Raw genomic sequence first — 16,351 nt, 5'->3', positions numbered from 1 at the left:
CAGATGAGATACAGGCTCTGTAGGTGGCTTAGCTTTCCAAGGATTTCCAAGCAGTCAGGATTTGAATATTAATTCACAGCTATTAGTAAATTAGCCTGCTCCTTCTCCTCCCCACAGGCCACGGTCTAAAATACTAGGAAATTTATGCAAATCGGAGATCTATTTAAGTTAGCATTTAAAAGCCCAACAGTAGTACTTCCTTTCTTTTTAAATCTGTGGTGAGGAAGCTCCCTTGATTGCAAAATTCGGAACCTTTCTGAGCAGTGTGGTTGTCTCTCAGGACTCAAATCTCTTCCTTGCCAAGATGGAGAGAGCCTAGCCGCTGAGTAAAACAGACCATTCTGATGAAAGGGTGAGTGACTCACACACCTGCCATGCCCTTGCCTAGAATCTAGCTCTACTAGGTTACCTGAGCGAGGAGGTCCAGCCTTGGTTAGATAGCCAAGTTGGATGGCTACTTTTCCTGAATGCTCCCTTCTCCTTTGTCTGTCTGTCTATATTCATCTCTCTCTCTCTCTCTCTCTCTCTCTCTCTCTCTCTCTCTCTCTCTCTCTCTCTCACACACACACACACACACACACACACACACACGTCCAAGAGATAAGATAAAGTTTCCATAGTGAGCTGCGAACTCCAAGTGGTCTGCCTCAACCCTTTATCTTTGCTGATTAAAATCACTTCAGCTTGCTGGACACGGTGCGGTAGGATTCCCTGTATTTTGTTGCTCCACTCTGGGCAACAACTGCTTCGGATTAGGTGATTTTCCCCCCTTCTCTTTGAGAGTAAAACTGAAATCAGGAAAGAGGGGAGGGGGAAGGCAACTGGAGTGTAACTATTTTGGAGCCTCGGGAGGGGATTGGGCACTAGCGTCGGGAGTGGGATTCTTTAAATTCTCAGCTTTCCTCTTCCAGCTCTTTACAGACGCATCGGCCCCTCCCTCGCGGGCCTCCAGAAGTTATCTTTTCTTTGGGTGCGATTCCAGACTGGAACCTGAAGCTCTCAGGTCCCGAGAAACCAGAGCAGGAGCCAAAGCGGCTGGGCAGGGCAGGGTGCGTGGGGTCTCGATCCCGGCGGCGGGAAGGCTGAACTGGGTCCTGGGACCGCGGAGGGGAGCGTGGGCTGAGGTCGAGATTGGGCCGCCCGGGGGTCCTGTTCTCCCCCTTCCCAACGTCGCTTCCCCAGCTCTCTGCTGACGTTGCGGCTTCCTCCGCCCGAGGCCGAGCCCTGCCGCGGCCCGCCCTCCGCCGACGGTCCCCGCCCCGTCCGCACGGCCGCCGGAGGCTGCAGCAGAGTAACCCGGGCGCGGCGCCCTGGGCTTGGATGGCTCGGCGTGCGCTCTGAGGGCCGGACTCCAGGGGTCCGGAGTCTGGGCGCCCCGCGGGGACGCGGTGAGAAGACGCCCAGGAGGACCGAGCGGTGAGGGGGGGGGGGGAGCGGTACGGGGGAGGAGATGGGGCGCTGGGGCGGGGGCGCCGTGTATCTAGAGCAGAGAAGCTTCCCTCCTGCGCTGGACGGGTCCCTGCCAGGCTGCTAGAGCCACGTCTCTCGATGTGTGCGGATTCCCCGTGGGCAGTGCACCCGGGCCCGCTCGCCTGGCTCCACGGTCTTCCACCCGAGAGCCCACCACCGAGCCCGGTTCCACAGCAGCACGGAGATCAATAGTGAATAGCGGGGACTGGACGGGCCCCCGGATTCCCGTGCTCCCGCGGGATTGGGTGGCACAGCCGCATGTCCCATTCCTTCTGTACACCAATTATCCAGGGATGGTGGTGGTCGTGAGCGCCTTTGCTAGCTCTGCCTGTGCGACCTCAGGACCGCAGAAGCCCGGAAAGCCGGTACTGAGCCACCCCCAGCCGCCCCTACACTTCATCAATACCCCGGGGTGGCTGGGTAACCTCAGCCAGAAGCCGCCTGGGCCAGCCCCGCGGGTGTGTGTGTGTGTGTCGGGTGTGTGTGTGTCGGGTGTGTGTGTTTGTATGTCTGTGCGTGTCCGTGTCTGTGCGTTTCGGAGGCGGAGGGGCTTGAATTGGGCTGGGGAGCGCTGTAAGCGATGCCACATGGCATTAGAATCAGTCTGGGACTGGATCTGAACTAAGTTGTGACCTGACAAGTTTCTCATCTCTCCTTGGAGGCAGCAGAGTCAGCTTAGGCCAGCTGGCATTCATAATGAAACCCAATCCCTTGCTTTCAATCCAAAAAGCCAGCCTCATTTACCTGGAATTCTTTAGGTCAGGAATTGACACGTTGGTTTCTAGGGACTTCCTAGTAGATTCTTGAAATCATTTGGTGTTTATTGCTGCTTAGTAAACGATATATTAAGGAAGGAAGAACCTCTCTCTAGAAATATTTTTTATTATCTTTCATGTTACACAGTTTACACCTTTAATAATTTTGTTTTCTTCAGTTTTCACATTTTTAAATAAATGACAATAGTATTCATGAGGTGAAATTTTTAAAAAATATTTATTATTATCATTTTAAAATGATGTGTCTGGGAGGATGTACATGTGCATCTGAGTGCTCGCAGAGGTCAGAGGAGAACGTCAGATCTGCTGGAAGTGGGCTTACAGGCTGTGAGGAGCTTCCTAAAACGGGAGCTGGGAACTGAACCCTGGTTCTATGCAAGAGCAGTACCAGTTCTTGAGACGAAAAATTTGGATTAGATGTTTGTAGAAGCGTTCACACTATGCTACTAAAGAGAATTACAGAACGTAACATGTGTGAAAAAAAAAAAAACTGGGTCACCTGACTGCTCGTGCATACTGTTTTCCTGCACAGATGTGGTCACCTCCTCCATCCCCTCTTCTTCTTCTTCTTCTTCTTCTTCTTCTTCTTCTTCTTCTTCTCCTTCTCCTTCTCCTTCTCCTTCTCCTTCTCCTTCTTCGTAGTGAAGTCTATCTCAGTCAAAAAGAGAGAAAAAGTTGGGTCTAATATGTGATGTTATCCTCAGGATGGGCTTAGCCAAAGCACTAGCTACTAGGGGGACAGGTAGGGGTGCACCCAAGAGATAGCCCCAGCTTTCTTGGAATTTCTACAGCTGTAGTAAAGGAAAATACATGACTAAGCAACCTAGAGAACTTTCCTGTTGGAAGAGCTGTTTTACTCACTGACAGGGCTATGTAATCATTTTCAGTTTCAATAGTTAAGTGAAAACACTGGCCTACAGTGTACATTTTAATATCCAGACTAAAAAGAGATAGTGAAATCACACAGTGGAAGAATTTTTTTTTAAGACAAAGTACCTTGAGGAGGAGGGAAATTGGCAAAAGGAAACAACCTAGGTCTTTGCATGCTGGGGATTTTTAGGTTCTCATCCTGGTCCTGCTGGGTGAAGATGGGTTCACATTTCTCCCCAGGTTAGGATCTGGTGAAGAGAGAGACAACACACAGTAAGAATTAGGTTTGCCAGGTGAAGTCGGCATCGTCTTAGGGAACAATACTTGTGATGTGTCTACTTTAGTATTTCTTAGCAGTCGTTCACAAATCTGCTAGTATGGCCCATTTCAGTGAGATAAGTGGTGTGTCTAATGCAGAAGGTTCTAGCGCTGTCCTGGCTGGACCTGGGTTTATCCCCGAGACGAAGTTCTTAGCTTCCTAGGAATTTTGTACTGCCTCATTACAGAAAATCATTTCAGTCTCTGAGACAGTCTTAAGACCTGTGAAAATGCATTCTGGGATGAAACAAAGCTTTATTGTTTTCTTATTTCTTTATATTATTTGTGATAAACTATTTTGCTACTTATTTTTTCTTGTCTTGGTTCCTTTGTGCTGCATGAGAGAAAGCACATAATTCTTAATACTATGATTTTAACAAGTGGAGGAAAAATAGGGGAATAATTTGGGTTAATGCATCGATAAACTTTGTTTTCAAAACCGTTAAAGAAATCATTGGATGGCCGATTACAGCCTAATTTAAGCATATTTTTTCAGTCATTAGGATGTCTCAGTCCTAAATATAGTAAATATTTTAATATGTCTTCCCTTCCATTGTCCTTGGTTGTGTTTGGGGCAGGCCTTTCTGGGGAACTGGGGCTGATGATGGTGGAAACTGTACCAATAGAAGCTTCACTCCATTCTGAGAGGGGCTGGGTGTTTGCCATTCTGAAGGAGGGGAAGGCACCTGAAAAGTTTCTGTATCCAACAACCCTATTGAAAGAATGTCTGACACAGCGCAAGACTATTCCTATAGTATATTTAGTGCCTTGAGATTTTCTCATACTGGAATTACATTATCTCTTCCTATTGTGATTTGTAGACTAAACCCCCTGGAGGTCACTAAATTACTAGCAGATGTTTGGCCTGCACAACCCAAATCTGTGTACCTGTAGACATGGTGGACATGGGAATGAAGCCGGTGTCTATACCCAGGGTACTCACAAGGGAAATTATCTTCCCATAAACTTCATGTGATGAATTAGAGTCAGAGTGGGCAGCAGGGGTCAGAATGCCAGACTCCCGAGACATTGTACGCAGCTGTTTGCTGGTAGCAAGGACTGGAAATGTTTCCCAAATCCTTCTCCACTGTCCCATTCTAAATGGAAATTCTCTTTGAAAATTAGACCCATTTTTCAAAGAAAATATTTCTGTGCATGTGATAAATAAATGTAGCACACAGGCCATTTCTCAATGTTCTTTGGTGTTTCAGAGCTCACTGTTATGTGGAAGGGTGATTTGATTAGCTGATGGAGAAAACATTTCAGAAATAGAAGAAAACCAGAAAGTATTGGGCAATGGGATAAAATTGGGCCATTACTTTAATTGCGTTAACTAAACTTTCCTCTCAAATTCGAAAGCATTCCATCAGCTCAAGGACAGGCAATGTCTGATAGATCAGGCAGCTTCCTGCACACTTAATGTTTTCAAATAGCCAAATACTCTCGCATCTTGCTCAATGTGTCCTAATTCACATTTTAGCCTCGTGGAGATGAAGCGTAAGGTAGGGCGTGCATCTTGTCTTCAGTTTAGTAGATGGAAATCCTGAAGGTAGGAAACTCAATCGGTCGTTTACAGGTCATTTGTGACATACCTTAAGTTGAAAGAGACAAGCATAAATCGCACACATAATGCTCCTTCGTCCTCGCTACCTCCCAGTTCACATGCTAAAGGCTCACATTCAGTTAGCTATAAAATTGCTTTATTATATTTTGTAGTTACTGCTCATGAACTGTCAGCTCCTGGAATGTTCATGGACTTCTCAGGCTTCTGGAACTGTTTAGAGATCCACTTTTGTCCTCAAGCCTGTCCTCTTCCACCCCCCTCCCCACCCCCATCTCAGCTTGGTAAGGACCTCACTGCTGGGCCTCTTCTCCTGCCTGCAGAGCCCTGGGCTGCATTCTCAGTTCTTGTGAACTAGCTTTGGTCTCGAGCTGGCCTTGATGTGCTATCAGTAGTGTTGTTAATTGCCACAGGGAGACAGGCTGCAGCCTGTTGAAGGGTTGAACTCTGGATTCTTTTTCAGATGCCCACAGAAACATAAACCTGCTGGAGAAGACAGATTCTCAGAGTCTGTTAGGGTCAGAAAGAAAGAGGGTGGTTTTAGTTTGGAAAGAGAAGAAAAGATGCTGAGGCCCTCTGTTTATTTCTTGAACAGAGGCATTCGTTCAGTTCTTAACTCAAGAATAACACTGAATTTTAATGTGGGTTAAGACTGTCGCTGGGTTTCCTTCTGCGTGTTTCAGTGCTCTGGGAATCATCTAGAAACATGATCTCAGGAGAAACGTTGAGCTGTTCTGAAAGGAGCCGAGTTTCTATGCTCAGAATGATGTGTAAGTTCTGATGATGAGCATGATACGCTTCCGTGTTTTGTACTTGAGAATATTTAGTAGATGAGTCATTATTCGGCGAGTGAAAATCTTGTTATAAAATATAACAAATAAATGGGTTACTAGCTGTGTACATGGGCGCTGGGAAATCTGAACTCAGGTCCTTTTGCTTCTGTGGATGTTGTACTGAGTCCTCTCCCGGACCTCATTAGCTTTAATTAGACATATGACATGTTTGCTGTGGGCTGTTTGCATCAGCCTTGTCCCGGATAGAGTCAGAAGGAGTTCGCCACTAGTGTATATATTTGCATACCAAAACAAACCTTTTGGGGGCTTCTTTGTAGATAGCGACTGTCCTCCTCAATTATTGTGGGATATGCGAAGCAGAATGAAATATACTAGCAAAAATGAAAACCTTATGGCGTGGTAGTGATGCAGAGGCAGGAGAATTGCCTTGAGTTCCAGGCCTGAGCATGCAGTGAGCGCAAAGTCTTCTGGGGCTACATAGCAAGAACCCATCTCAAAAAGTCGAAAATAAACACAAAGATAAAAGACGTTAAAAAAAAAAATGAATCGGCCCCAGTCAATTTAAAGAGCTACTTGAGATAGTCAAGGCATACACGCACGCCATAGGGTTGTAAAGCCGTATTTGTTGATCAAATCAGGTGTTTACGTTTTTTTCACGTGTGAGAACAGTAGGTGTGTAATGCAGAGGATACTAATAATAGGCGTGTAGCACACTAGCACATATGGAAGCTACTCTGGGAAAGTTGAACCAGCATCTTATAAATCCTAAAAAGAATTTGTGACGGGATTGTTTGTGCTCCCCAATTTGTATGTCTCGATGAAGTCTCAGGTGATGGAGCTGGCCTTCCTGTTCCTGTGGATGCTAGAAGATGAGGGTGTTTGCTGACAACTCCAGGGTTCGTAAACACAGCAATTTTCAGAGTATGTCTTTCATGCAATAGCGATTACTCCCGTTTGGAATGACCGAGAGAGCTGGCAGAGTTCTCTTCTAGATTGGGCTATAGAAAGACAGTTCTAAAGCTACTTATGTCCAGAGGCTCCCAGTGACAAGAAACCCAAGAGCCGAAGTCACTGATATAGGTCAAACATAATCTGTGCCAAGCTTCACTACAAACCAACACGCACAGATCAGATCCAGAGTGAAATCAGATCCCAGGGCACAATGCTGACTGCAAGTTGCTTTCGTTGTTTGACTGTATCTGTCGGTGGATTTCTAGAAGTCCGTGCATTCTCTGGAGAACTTTCTTCTAGCAGGCTAGTGACATCATTGCAGGAGGTGTAGAGGGGGCTCCTTTCTCCAGCCGCAGGGACAAATCAGGCAGGGGCCAGCTGGCCTCTGGAATCACCTGCTGTGTCTCTACTTCTTTTAAGCTATGGGATGGGCCAGGCAGGAAGGAAAAAGGAGTCTGAGGGAAACTGGACAGCTGTTTTCCATCTTCCCCTAAGAGAGACAAGGGGAAACAGCCACGAGGCAAGCAGGAGGGGTTTCTGCTGAGGACAGCGAGGCTTGCTTAGTGTTTTTATCCTTTAGAATGATTTCTGGAGGCCAATGAGGTCTCTGGAAAAGTTTACAGGCTGGGCAGATGGGTGCTGCGGAGCTCTGGGGCTGTGACTTTTTGAAAATCAGGGAAAAGAAAAATGAATTATTTATAGGAATATAAGAGAACCAGTCAGTTTCACTATTTTAACTGAAAGGTTTTTGCCGCTGCAGTTTTTCCCGTAGCATTTTTACTAGAGCCTAGTATCAACTGGCTGGTTAAATTAATTCTGGCTGTGTAAGGTTTCCAGAACCTTCATTCAGGCAGATGCTGCGGAACCCTGTGCTTTATTTTCTTCCTCAAAGAAACTATTATTTCTTCGTATTTAAAAGAAGTTAAAGAAACATTTTATTTTTTTTAAGATTTTTATTTATTATGTATATAGGTTTCTTCCTTCATGTATCCTGCAGTACAGAAGAGGACACCAGATCTCATTACAGATGGTTGTGAGCCACCATGTGGTTGCTGGGAATTGAACTCAGGACCTCTGGAAGAGCAGGCAGTGCTCTATTCCTCTGAGCCATCTCTCCAGCCGCCAAAGAAACATTTCATTATTAACAAACGTTAGCTGGTAGACACATTGCATAATTACTGCCACAGTCAAATTGTCTTTGTATCCATCTTTATCATGGTATATCTCAGCTCTCTTAGTTTCTTGTGGTTTTTTTTTCCCAGTCGTTTTTAATAGTCTCAGCACCAGACTCCACTATTTCATTGGACTTTTGTTTACGGTTTATACCTTTCTCTACTTCATTTCTAAGTGGGGATTTTTGTTTGCTTTTGTCTTTGATGGTTGTTGTGTTTTAATGGATAGGCTCTCGTGTAGCCCAAGCTGGCCTGGAACTTGCTGCAAAGCAGAGAATGACCTTGAATGTCTGAGCCTCTTGCTCCAGCTCCCAAGTGCTTGGGTTATAGGCATATGCCACCAGGCCAGGTTTATCTCCACCTTTGCTCTGGTAGACTCGGATTGGCAGAGGGAAAGAATCTCAGTGGTCACATGAGCATGTGAGACCTTCACCATTCTTGTGGTCACAAGAGGGAAGTTGCCAGTGCCAGAAAGAACTCTGGAAATTTCACATGGGAATGTTCATTTAAGACCAGAAGAGGGGGTCAGATCCTCCAGAACTTAGGCACAGATGGTTGTGAGCTGCCGTGGAGTTTTGGGAATCGAACCTAGGTCCTCTGGAAAAACAGCCAGTACTCTTACCCTGGAGCCATCACTTCAGCCCATTGAACGGTTCTTATAGCAGTCTGTATGGTTAAAAACAAACAAAAACCCAATAATAATAGTTTTTAGAAACAATGTGAAGTTTTTTTATGTTGTTTTAGAAGATAATTTCAAAAATATTGATTCCATGGTTTCTGGGTGGTACCTCAGTTAAGATGTGATTTTTGTGTGTGGGTTTTTTTTTTTCCTTACAGAAAGTGGAAAATATGTAGTCAGCTAAGATGAGCCCAGTTTGGGGATGCTGTGGGCTAACGGAGGTCCGTGTCTTAGACAGTTGCTCTAAGTGCTGACACAGTGTTAGAGCCTGTGTGTGCCAATTTCACATCTCAAGGGAAGTTTATTGGTGGAATCACCCAAGACCCTCAGTTATCTTACTTCAGAATGTCTTCTTTTGGTCTCTCCAGTTTTATTTCTTTTTGTCTTTCTCTGCTTCTTACCTGATGTCTTTCAGAACTTCAAGTGTGTTCCCAGCAGACTCTGAGGACTGACCTACTGACTTTATTCAACTGTCCCATTATTCTTTCTTATACGCTAGTTTGAAATGTCCAGATCTGCCTCTCCCACCCAAAGAAATTAGTATTTGGGGGGGGGCACATTCTGATCCATTTGTTATCTTTAGATCCTAAAGCTTCTCAGCATGAAAATGTGTGATTTAATGTGATTTACATAGAATTACTCTATAGATGTTCATGAAAAGTAGCTGAGTTTTAAAAGTACAGTTTCATTTCAATATGTTAAATTTCATTTTTGAAGTTTGAGGTCATTGGCCCTCTTCCAATATCTCTCTGGTGGGGACCATGTGTAGGCAGTGAGTATTTGAGTATTTACCTTACTGAATTGCCCTGGAGTGACAAGCCCCTCCCCTCAGGGCAGCCGGGCCAGCTGCACTGGAAAGAAGTCATAAAGTAGATCCTCTTCTGTGGGACTGCACATTTTTATTTTCTGTGATTGGTAAAGCCACTTACTGTTGGTTCGGTGACTGCAAATTTGAGAAGAGATGGATTTGTGTCATTTGGGAAAGAACACTCTGATGTCTAACTTTGTCCAGTGCGCTTCTGAACTTGGACAATCTGATGAAAAAACATTAGACCTGCGTGATAGGAACTTCGGAAAGACTTAGTGCTTAGCAAGTATTTGCCAGCTTCTTTTGTCCTTGAGGGCAGCAATAGCGGAGGCATGCCAAATAGATATGATGTGGCTTATGGCCTTGAGGAATTTAAAATCTATTTGGCATTGAGACTGACTCAAAGCTTAATGAGATCAACTAAACAGTGAGCCGAACACCAGGGCCACAGGAAGGAAGAGACTGGAGAAGATGACCGGACAGAGGGATAACAGCTGCGAAGGGATACGGAGTTGTGCCTGGAAGGGTTTTTCGCAACAAAGGGAGGGAGTAGGATGTTATTGCAGGCAGGCTAAAGAGCAAAGGGACTGGAAAAGGAGGGAGTGGAAATAAATGGAATGGCCGAGTTGCAGCTTCCTAGCTCCCTGTGTGTCTTTCTGCCTTTCCCTTCCCCTCAGATGTTTTTCAATGTTTCCATGCATATGTTGTGTGTGTGTGTGTGATATGTATGTGTGTGTACATGTGTGCTCCGGAGTGCGGTCCTTCCCTTACACTTTGGAGCGCACGGCTCTTCTTGGCTGTTCGCTACCGCGCATGCCTGCACTTCTCGTGGCTCCAGCTCCCAGCTTGCTGTCGGAGCTCTGGGAATGGAGATGATTGCTGCAAGCCTGGCTTTTTATGCGATACAGCCTCAGGACCTCAAACTCCGGCAGCAAGACCGTTGAGCCACTTTCCTAGTCAGGCCACACAAACTTTTCAAAGCTCTGAACTTGACGCTGTAGGAGGGACAGATGGCTAAGCCTTCGAGTCCCAGCAGTTTGTCCCTGAATAGGTGAGATCTGCTTCACATCCTTTTGGGATCCAGAGAGGATCGAGGTACCATGTGAGGAGGAGAGATGACTGTAGATGTTAAAATGCTCAATATTCATGGAATTAATCATCAGTGTATAGCAGAGACAGTTCAATCTGTGTGCATTCTTACTTAACCCCTTGAGGGCCCAGTTCAGGTACCACTTCCTTACTGTGTCTGTCCTTCCTCACCCCCGCTGAGTGCCAGTGTCTGTCTCCTGCTTGCCTGGAACCGTATGTACCATTCTCCACACAGCCATAGACAGCCAGGCCACTGAGGGCCTTCAGGTATAGGGGTGTTCTCCGTTTCCTGAAAGGATCTTGTGCCGTTCTTAGTGTGGCCTGCTCTGTGCCTTCTTTCTATTTGAGGTTGGAGAGAACAATGGAGTCTTAGTTAGGGTTTCTATTGCTGTGACAAAAACACCAGGAGCAAAACAACATGGGGGGAAAGGGCTTATTTTCTTTTGCAGCTTGTAGTCTATCATCCAGGGAAGTCAGGATCGGAACTTGTAGGCAGGAGCTGATGCAGAGGCCATGGAGGGATGCTGCTTGCTGACTTGTTCCTCATGGCTTGCTCAGCCTGCTTTCTTATAGCACCCAGGATTACCAATCCAAGGGTGGCATTGCCCACAGTGAACTGGGGCCTCCCCCATCAATCTTCAATCAAGAAAATAGACTACAGACTTGCCCACAACCTGGTGGGACATTTTCTTAATTGAAGTTAGATTTCTAAAAAAAAAACAAACAAACAAACAAACAAAAAAACCCCAAAAAACAAAAAACAAAACAAAACAAAACAAAAAACTCTAACTTGTGTCAATTCGACACAGAACTAGCCAACATGGATAGGAAGATAGCTTTATTGGTAGTACAGCTTCAGTGGATACTCTGATATGTCCCTGTCCACTTTATAGGTGACAAAGAGAGGGCTGAATGCTTTCATGATGGGGCAAAACATGAAGTGTCCATGATAGGGGTTTACTAATAAGTAAACCATGTAGGAGATGAATGAGCAGATAGGTCTACAGCACTCAGTAAAAGACATTGCTGCCTCCTAGCTTATGGCTAAGGATTGAGGTTCCTTTAACCATTGAGGAAGCTGGAAATATCCCTCAAACAATGCAAGTTACTAGTGAAGAGTAATGAGAAGATGTAGACAAATGGCAGTTTCAAATGACGAAAGTGCAAGGAACACTCCCCGAGTCACTTAGAAAACCAGTGTCCTCATGGATTGAAGTGGCTGGTTCCGGCTTGCTTGTGGAGTGGGAGAATGTGACATTTGTCTTTCATGCAAGAGCAGGCAGGACAGGGAGTAGGTGTCACCGAAAGAGTCAGGCACCTCAAAAAGCTGTCAACTTGAAAGGACCCCAATGGTCCTTTGTCCACTTACCTCTCTTCGGGTAACTGAGGCTATTTTTTGGCCTCATATAACTTTGAGACAAGACATGAGAAGAGCACTTCTTGAAAAAAAGTCTTCTCCAACACAGGCATTGAGAATTGCGTCAGGTTTGACCAAAAGAAGTAGCTGGGGGAAGCCAGCTGTGAGTAGAGATGGGGTGGAAATGGTAAGGAGATCATGGAGACTTAGGTAGAAAAATATAAGAAGAGATTAGGATTAGGAGTGTAGTAATAGGAACGGCGGGGCTGCGTCCCCAGCACCCTGGCCGCCTGCTAGCTTATGCCCAAAATAACAACACACAAACTGTATTCATTTAAGCACTGCTTGGTCCATTTCTATCTAGCCTCTTCTAGGCTAATTCTCACATATTAATTTAGCCCATTTCTAATCATCTGTGTGTAGCACCCCAAGGTGCGCTTACCAGGAAGATTCTAGCCTACATCCATCCTGGGTTGGAGCTTCATCGCATGTGCCTGGGAGAGAGCTGCATGGCGTCTCTCTGAGGCGTCTGCCCCCAAGAGGAGAGCTGTCGAGTCTGAGCTCACTTCCTCTTCCTCCCAGCATTCTGTTCTGCTTACTCCTCCCACCTATGTTTTAACCTATCAGGGCCAAGCAGTTTTTTTTATTGCTTAACCAATGAAATCAACAGATTGATATATGACACTCCCACATCATAGGAGGAACAAATATTAATGCTAACATTGTCAGCATAGGATGCTAAAGACATCTCCAAGGACAACTGACATATGAAAACGAGGACACAGACACCAAGGCCAACATTTCTGACCTTGTACATTGACATAAATATTCATCATTTGGCTGTTCCGCTCTGAATTGGACTGTTTCTCCTCCTCTCTCCTCTCTCCCCTCCTCCTCTTCCTCTTCCCATGGCTCTCTCTCTACTTCCTTTTTCTACTCAGAACTTTTGGGTAACTACCTGCCATATACAGTCACAGCTCTGGGAGCCTTATCACATATGATACATCTTTTGTACGATCCGGTGGCATGTATATGTTTACCCCTTCCTTCTAGGTAGGGAACTGAATTGTAATATGTCTGTGGGAGCTCGTTTTTATCCTGTACATCTAGGTCATTCATTCATCCTGTCTTCGACATTCCTTTGTTGCCTCAAAAACATGTTTCCCAATAGTAACTTAGCTATAAATATCATACATGTGTGTTAGCACAGTCTAACAGCAAGGCAGAAACAGTGGTAGAGAGTGTAATTCTCTAGATGAAAAAGCTAGTCCTCCCTTAATTTAAATCTTAAAAATAGTAATACTAGCAAAGCCTCTATACTAAACAATTAAAAATGGTCATTATCTCTGGAAAGAGAGCTAAAGGGACTGACTTTAAATTTCAAAATAGAATGATGTGAATAAAAGCAATTATGCCAAGATCATCCAGCAGAAAGCCCGTTGCCTCTGGGCTATATTAAACCTATATAATGGGTCAGGTGTTTTAGTGTTTTTAAAAAAGACCCAAGGAGACTCATGAAAACCTCTGTAGGATGTGAGGAAATGAGGGCATTCTGGAAGTGCTCATGAGCACACCAGGCTTGGTGGTGTTGTTGATAGGCTTATGGGTAAAGCTAGTCCAGTCACAAGGCGGCCTGAAACGGGACTTGGACTCTTGGGAGGACACTGCCTGCACACAGTTCTAGTGAAGTCTGGTGATGACACCGCTGAGCAGCCTTGGAGATTCCAGCACTGTGGTATGCTTTACCTCCAAGTGGTTTGTTTTGATAGTCAAAGAAAGATTTTTATTGCTTCTTTCTCTATATAAATAGTTATCTCTGAGTATTTAAAGACTTACATCTTGACACACGATTAGATTCATCCATTCAGTAAATCCTTGCTGAATGTTTCCTGAATATTAAGCACTTTCTCCACCAATTCCAGCCATGCTGGTCTCCTGGCTGTCTCTGATGTACTTCACCCACCCCCGTGGTATTCTAATAACATGTGAAGATGCTCTGGGAGGGTTTTCAATAGTGCAAGGCTTGATCCAATTATGACTGGCCAGCATCCAGCGTCTATGTTGAGAATGACTATGGGCGGGAAGAATTGAAGCCTGGGTGACTGTTTTGAAAGCTCTTGCAGGTAAAGCTTGGTATGGGCTGGGCTGTTACAGCAGTGTTCGAAGTGGGAAGACTTGAAGAAAGAGCCAACATTTGCTGACAGTTTGGTTCCAAAAAGAAAGATATGAACAGGGAGAAAGGGAGTTTGGCCTGAATTTGCCACAGGGTTGGTTGGAATAGGAGATGGGGTAGGTGAGGTGGGGTATGTCTGAGCAGGCAGTTCTGTGTCTTTGGGTTAATTACATGGATGGACCATTGTTTTACAAAAAGAATCTGTGGTACTTTGAGTTTTGATTCACAAGAGGATGCTTGCAAAGTACCCAGAGACTTTTGAGGGAACTATAATCTGGAAGAAAAAAATCTAAAAAATAAGTGCATGTAAAGATATTTAAGAATATAAAAAGGCAGCAGAGGAGGCAGATTTATTATTGATAACTATTTGAGGACTAGGTGAGGGGAAAGATTGCTTGAGATGGCTGAGAGGATGAAGGTGCTTACCTCTGGTCAGTCTGGAACTCACTTGCTGGAAGGAGAGAACTGATTCCTGCAGTGTCCTCTGACCGCCACACTCACACTGTGGTGTGTGCATGCTCCCCCAACAGACAAATAAACTTTAATGTTTCTAATGACCAAAGTATTGGGACACAATGCTCATAATTATAGTGAGACTGTAAATGATTCCACCAAAAGGGTAAAAAAGAACAGGATGTGAATTTGGAGGTCCCTATAACACCATTCAAGTCAGTGACTCTTTAGATGGACAGTGAAATTTATTATAATCATAGTTTTGTTGAACATAATCACTAGGTAGAGGTAATGGGGCAGAGGAAAGGCATAGGAGACAAACTTCCAGAGAAGCCAAGGACAAACTCCCAGGTATTCCCTCCACTGTGGGGCAGTGTACCCTGTTGTTGGCTGGGTAAGTGCACCTGAGCCTTGTTGCCTAGGTTTCTTACTCAAGTCATCAATGCATGCCACACCTGTTTGCTGATGCCAGCTACTTAAACCCCACACCCACCCTTACAGTGCAGATAACTGATTAACTAGTATCATTTGACCACCAAACCTATACAACAACAAACCTTATCAGGGAGAATAATCCAGGATCACAGAGCTGCCTCCCGTGGGCTGCTCCCAGGTCAGGCCTGAAATCTGGCTTCTCTCCTGATTGTGTGAGGTTGGAGTGGCTGGGGCCTGGGGAGGTAACCCTTTTCTGAATGGTCTGCTAGGCCATCTTATTTTGTTTTGTTAGAGGGTAAACTTGCAGGACCCAATCTTAGAAGTGATACACTGTACATACCCCAGTTTTGCATCGTTTCAAGACATATGCAGCAAAATTTATGAGTGACCCAGAGACACAAAATTCATGAGTGAAGCAAGAGAGGTAAGATGTGTTTCACAACAGTTCCTTAAAAATCTGCAATAGACTCTGACTCATCCATAGGATTTTGCAAATTCTGGTCTAGGAGAAGAGAGAGCTGACCTACAAGTATGTGTGGCATTGGCTGGGTTCCGGGAAGAGACCAGAAGATAGAAATGGAGCCTGGAGATTGGTGGTTAGTTCTAGAGCCGTCTCCATCAGGACTCCGTTTTGACAAAGTAGAGCAGTGTGGGATGTGAAACTGAGTGTAGAAGACCCAAGAAAGGAATGCATTGAGGGTAATTTCAAATAACCAGAATGAGGAAGTGTGGAATGGAACATGAACTTAGGTTTAGCTAATGCATGTTCTCATTGATAGGAAGTGGAAAATTTGTTTTCATTAAATGTCCCATCTCTAAAAAGTAAAATTTCACACACATACACACCCTCTCTTTGAGACAGTCTCCCTACATAGCCCAGACTGGCCTCGAACTCACAGAGGTCCTCTTGCCTCAACATCTGACTGGGACTACTGTTTCCTCATTTAGGGTCTTGTTCTGTGTAGGCGCAAGCATTCCGGCAGTTTTTTTCCTATAAGCGACAATTGATGAAATAGCATTAGATTTGAAAACTTTTTCCTGTAGTCCCAAGGTTGTCAGCATGCACTTGAAGAGGAAGTGTTGTCTTAGAATCAAATGTTTGCTTTGTATTTGTCAAAATATTTGGCTGTTAGGCCCTTGAAGAAACTGAAGATTTTTTTAATAAACAATGTGCTGTACCTATTTTGGGAGTAAAATTCTCTGGTTTTGTGATGGCCCATTTCCTTGTGGGGTCATGGTGCACTGCCTCCCGTTGGGCTGACTATGATATTCTCCTCGAGAAGATAATGGTGGCTGCTAGCATTCTCTGATCTCTTTCTGACTCCTACACATCCTTTGAATGCTTCAAATGTATCAGCCAATTAAAGCATCACAGAAACCCTGTGGGAAAGATGCTGTTACTTTAAACAGGAGCATTGCTGAGGAAATGATGATGTTAGGATTCA

At 44.9% G+C, this 16,351-nt stretch overlaps 1 protein-coding gene across 2 annotated transcripts in view; it reads left to right on the top strand.

Annotated features, from left to right (window-relative positions):
* The first annotated feature begins 1,031 nt into the window (after positions 1 to 1,031).
* Dse (dermatan sulfate epimerase) overlaps positions 1,032 to 16,351 on the top strand; it is a 57,772-nt gene continuing 42,452 nt past the window's right edge. The window contains exon 1 of one of the 2 annotated variants that reach the window (XM_041654999.1): positions 1,032 to 1,049. The gene's annotated coding sequence lies outside the window, so the exon portion shown is untranslated. Of the gene's footprint in view, positions 1,050 to 1,127; positions 1,417 to 16,351 lie in introns of those variants that run through there. The other variant, XM_041654997.1, reaches the window with a different exon arrangement.

This window comes from Microtus oregoni, unplaced genomic scaffold (genome assembly GCF_018167655.1).
Source record: "Microtus oregoni isolate MIOR12 unplaced genomic scaffold, Mior012 000006F_ref0000085, whole genome shotgun sequence".
Classification (NCBI taxonomy): domain Eukaryota; kingdom Metazoa; phylum Chordata; class Mammalia; order Rodentia; family Cricetidae; genus Microtus; species Microtus oregoni.
Note: the sequence above shows the minus strand (reverse complement) of the source record. Positions and strands in the feature narration are given on the sequence as shown.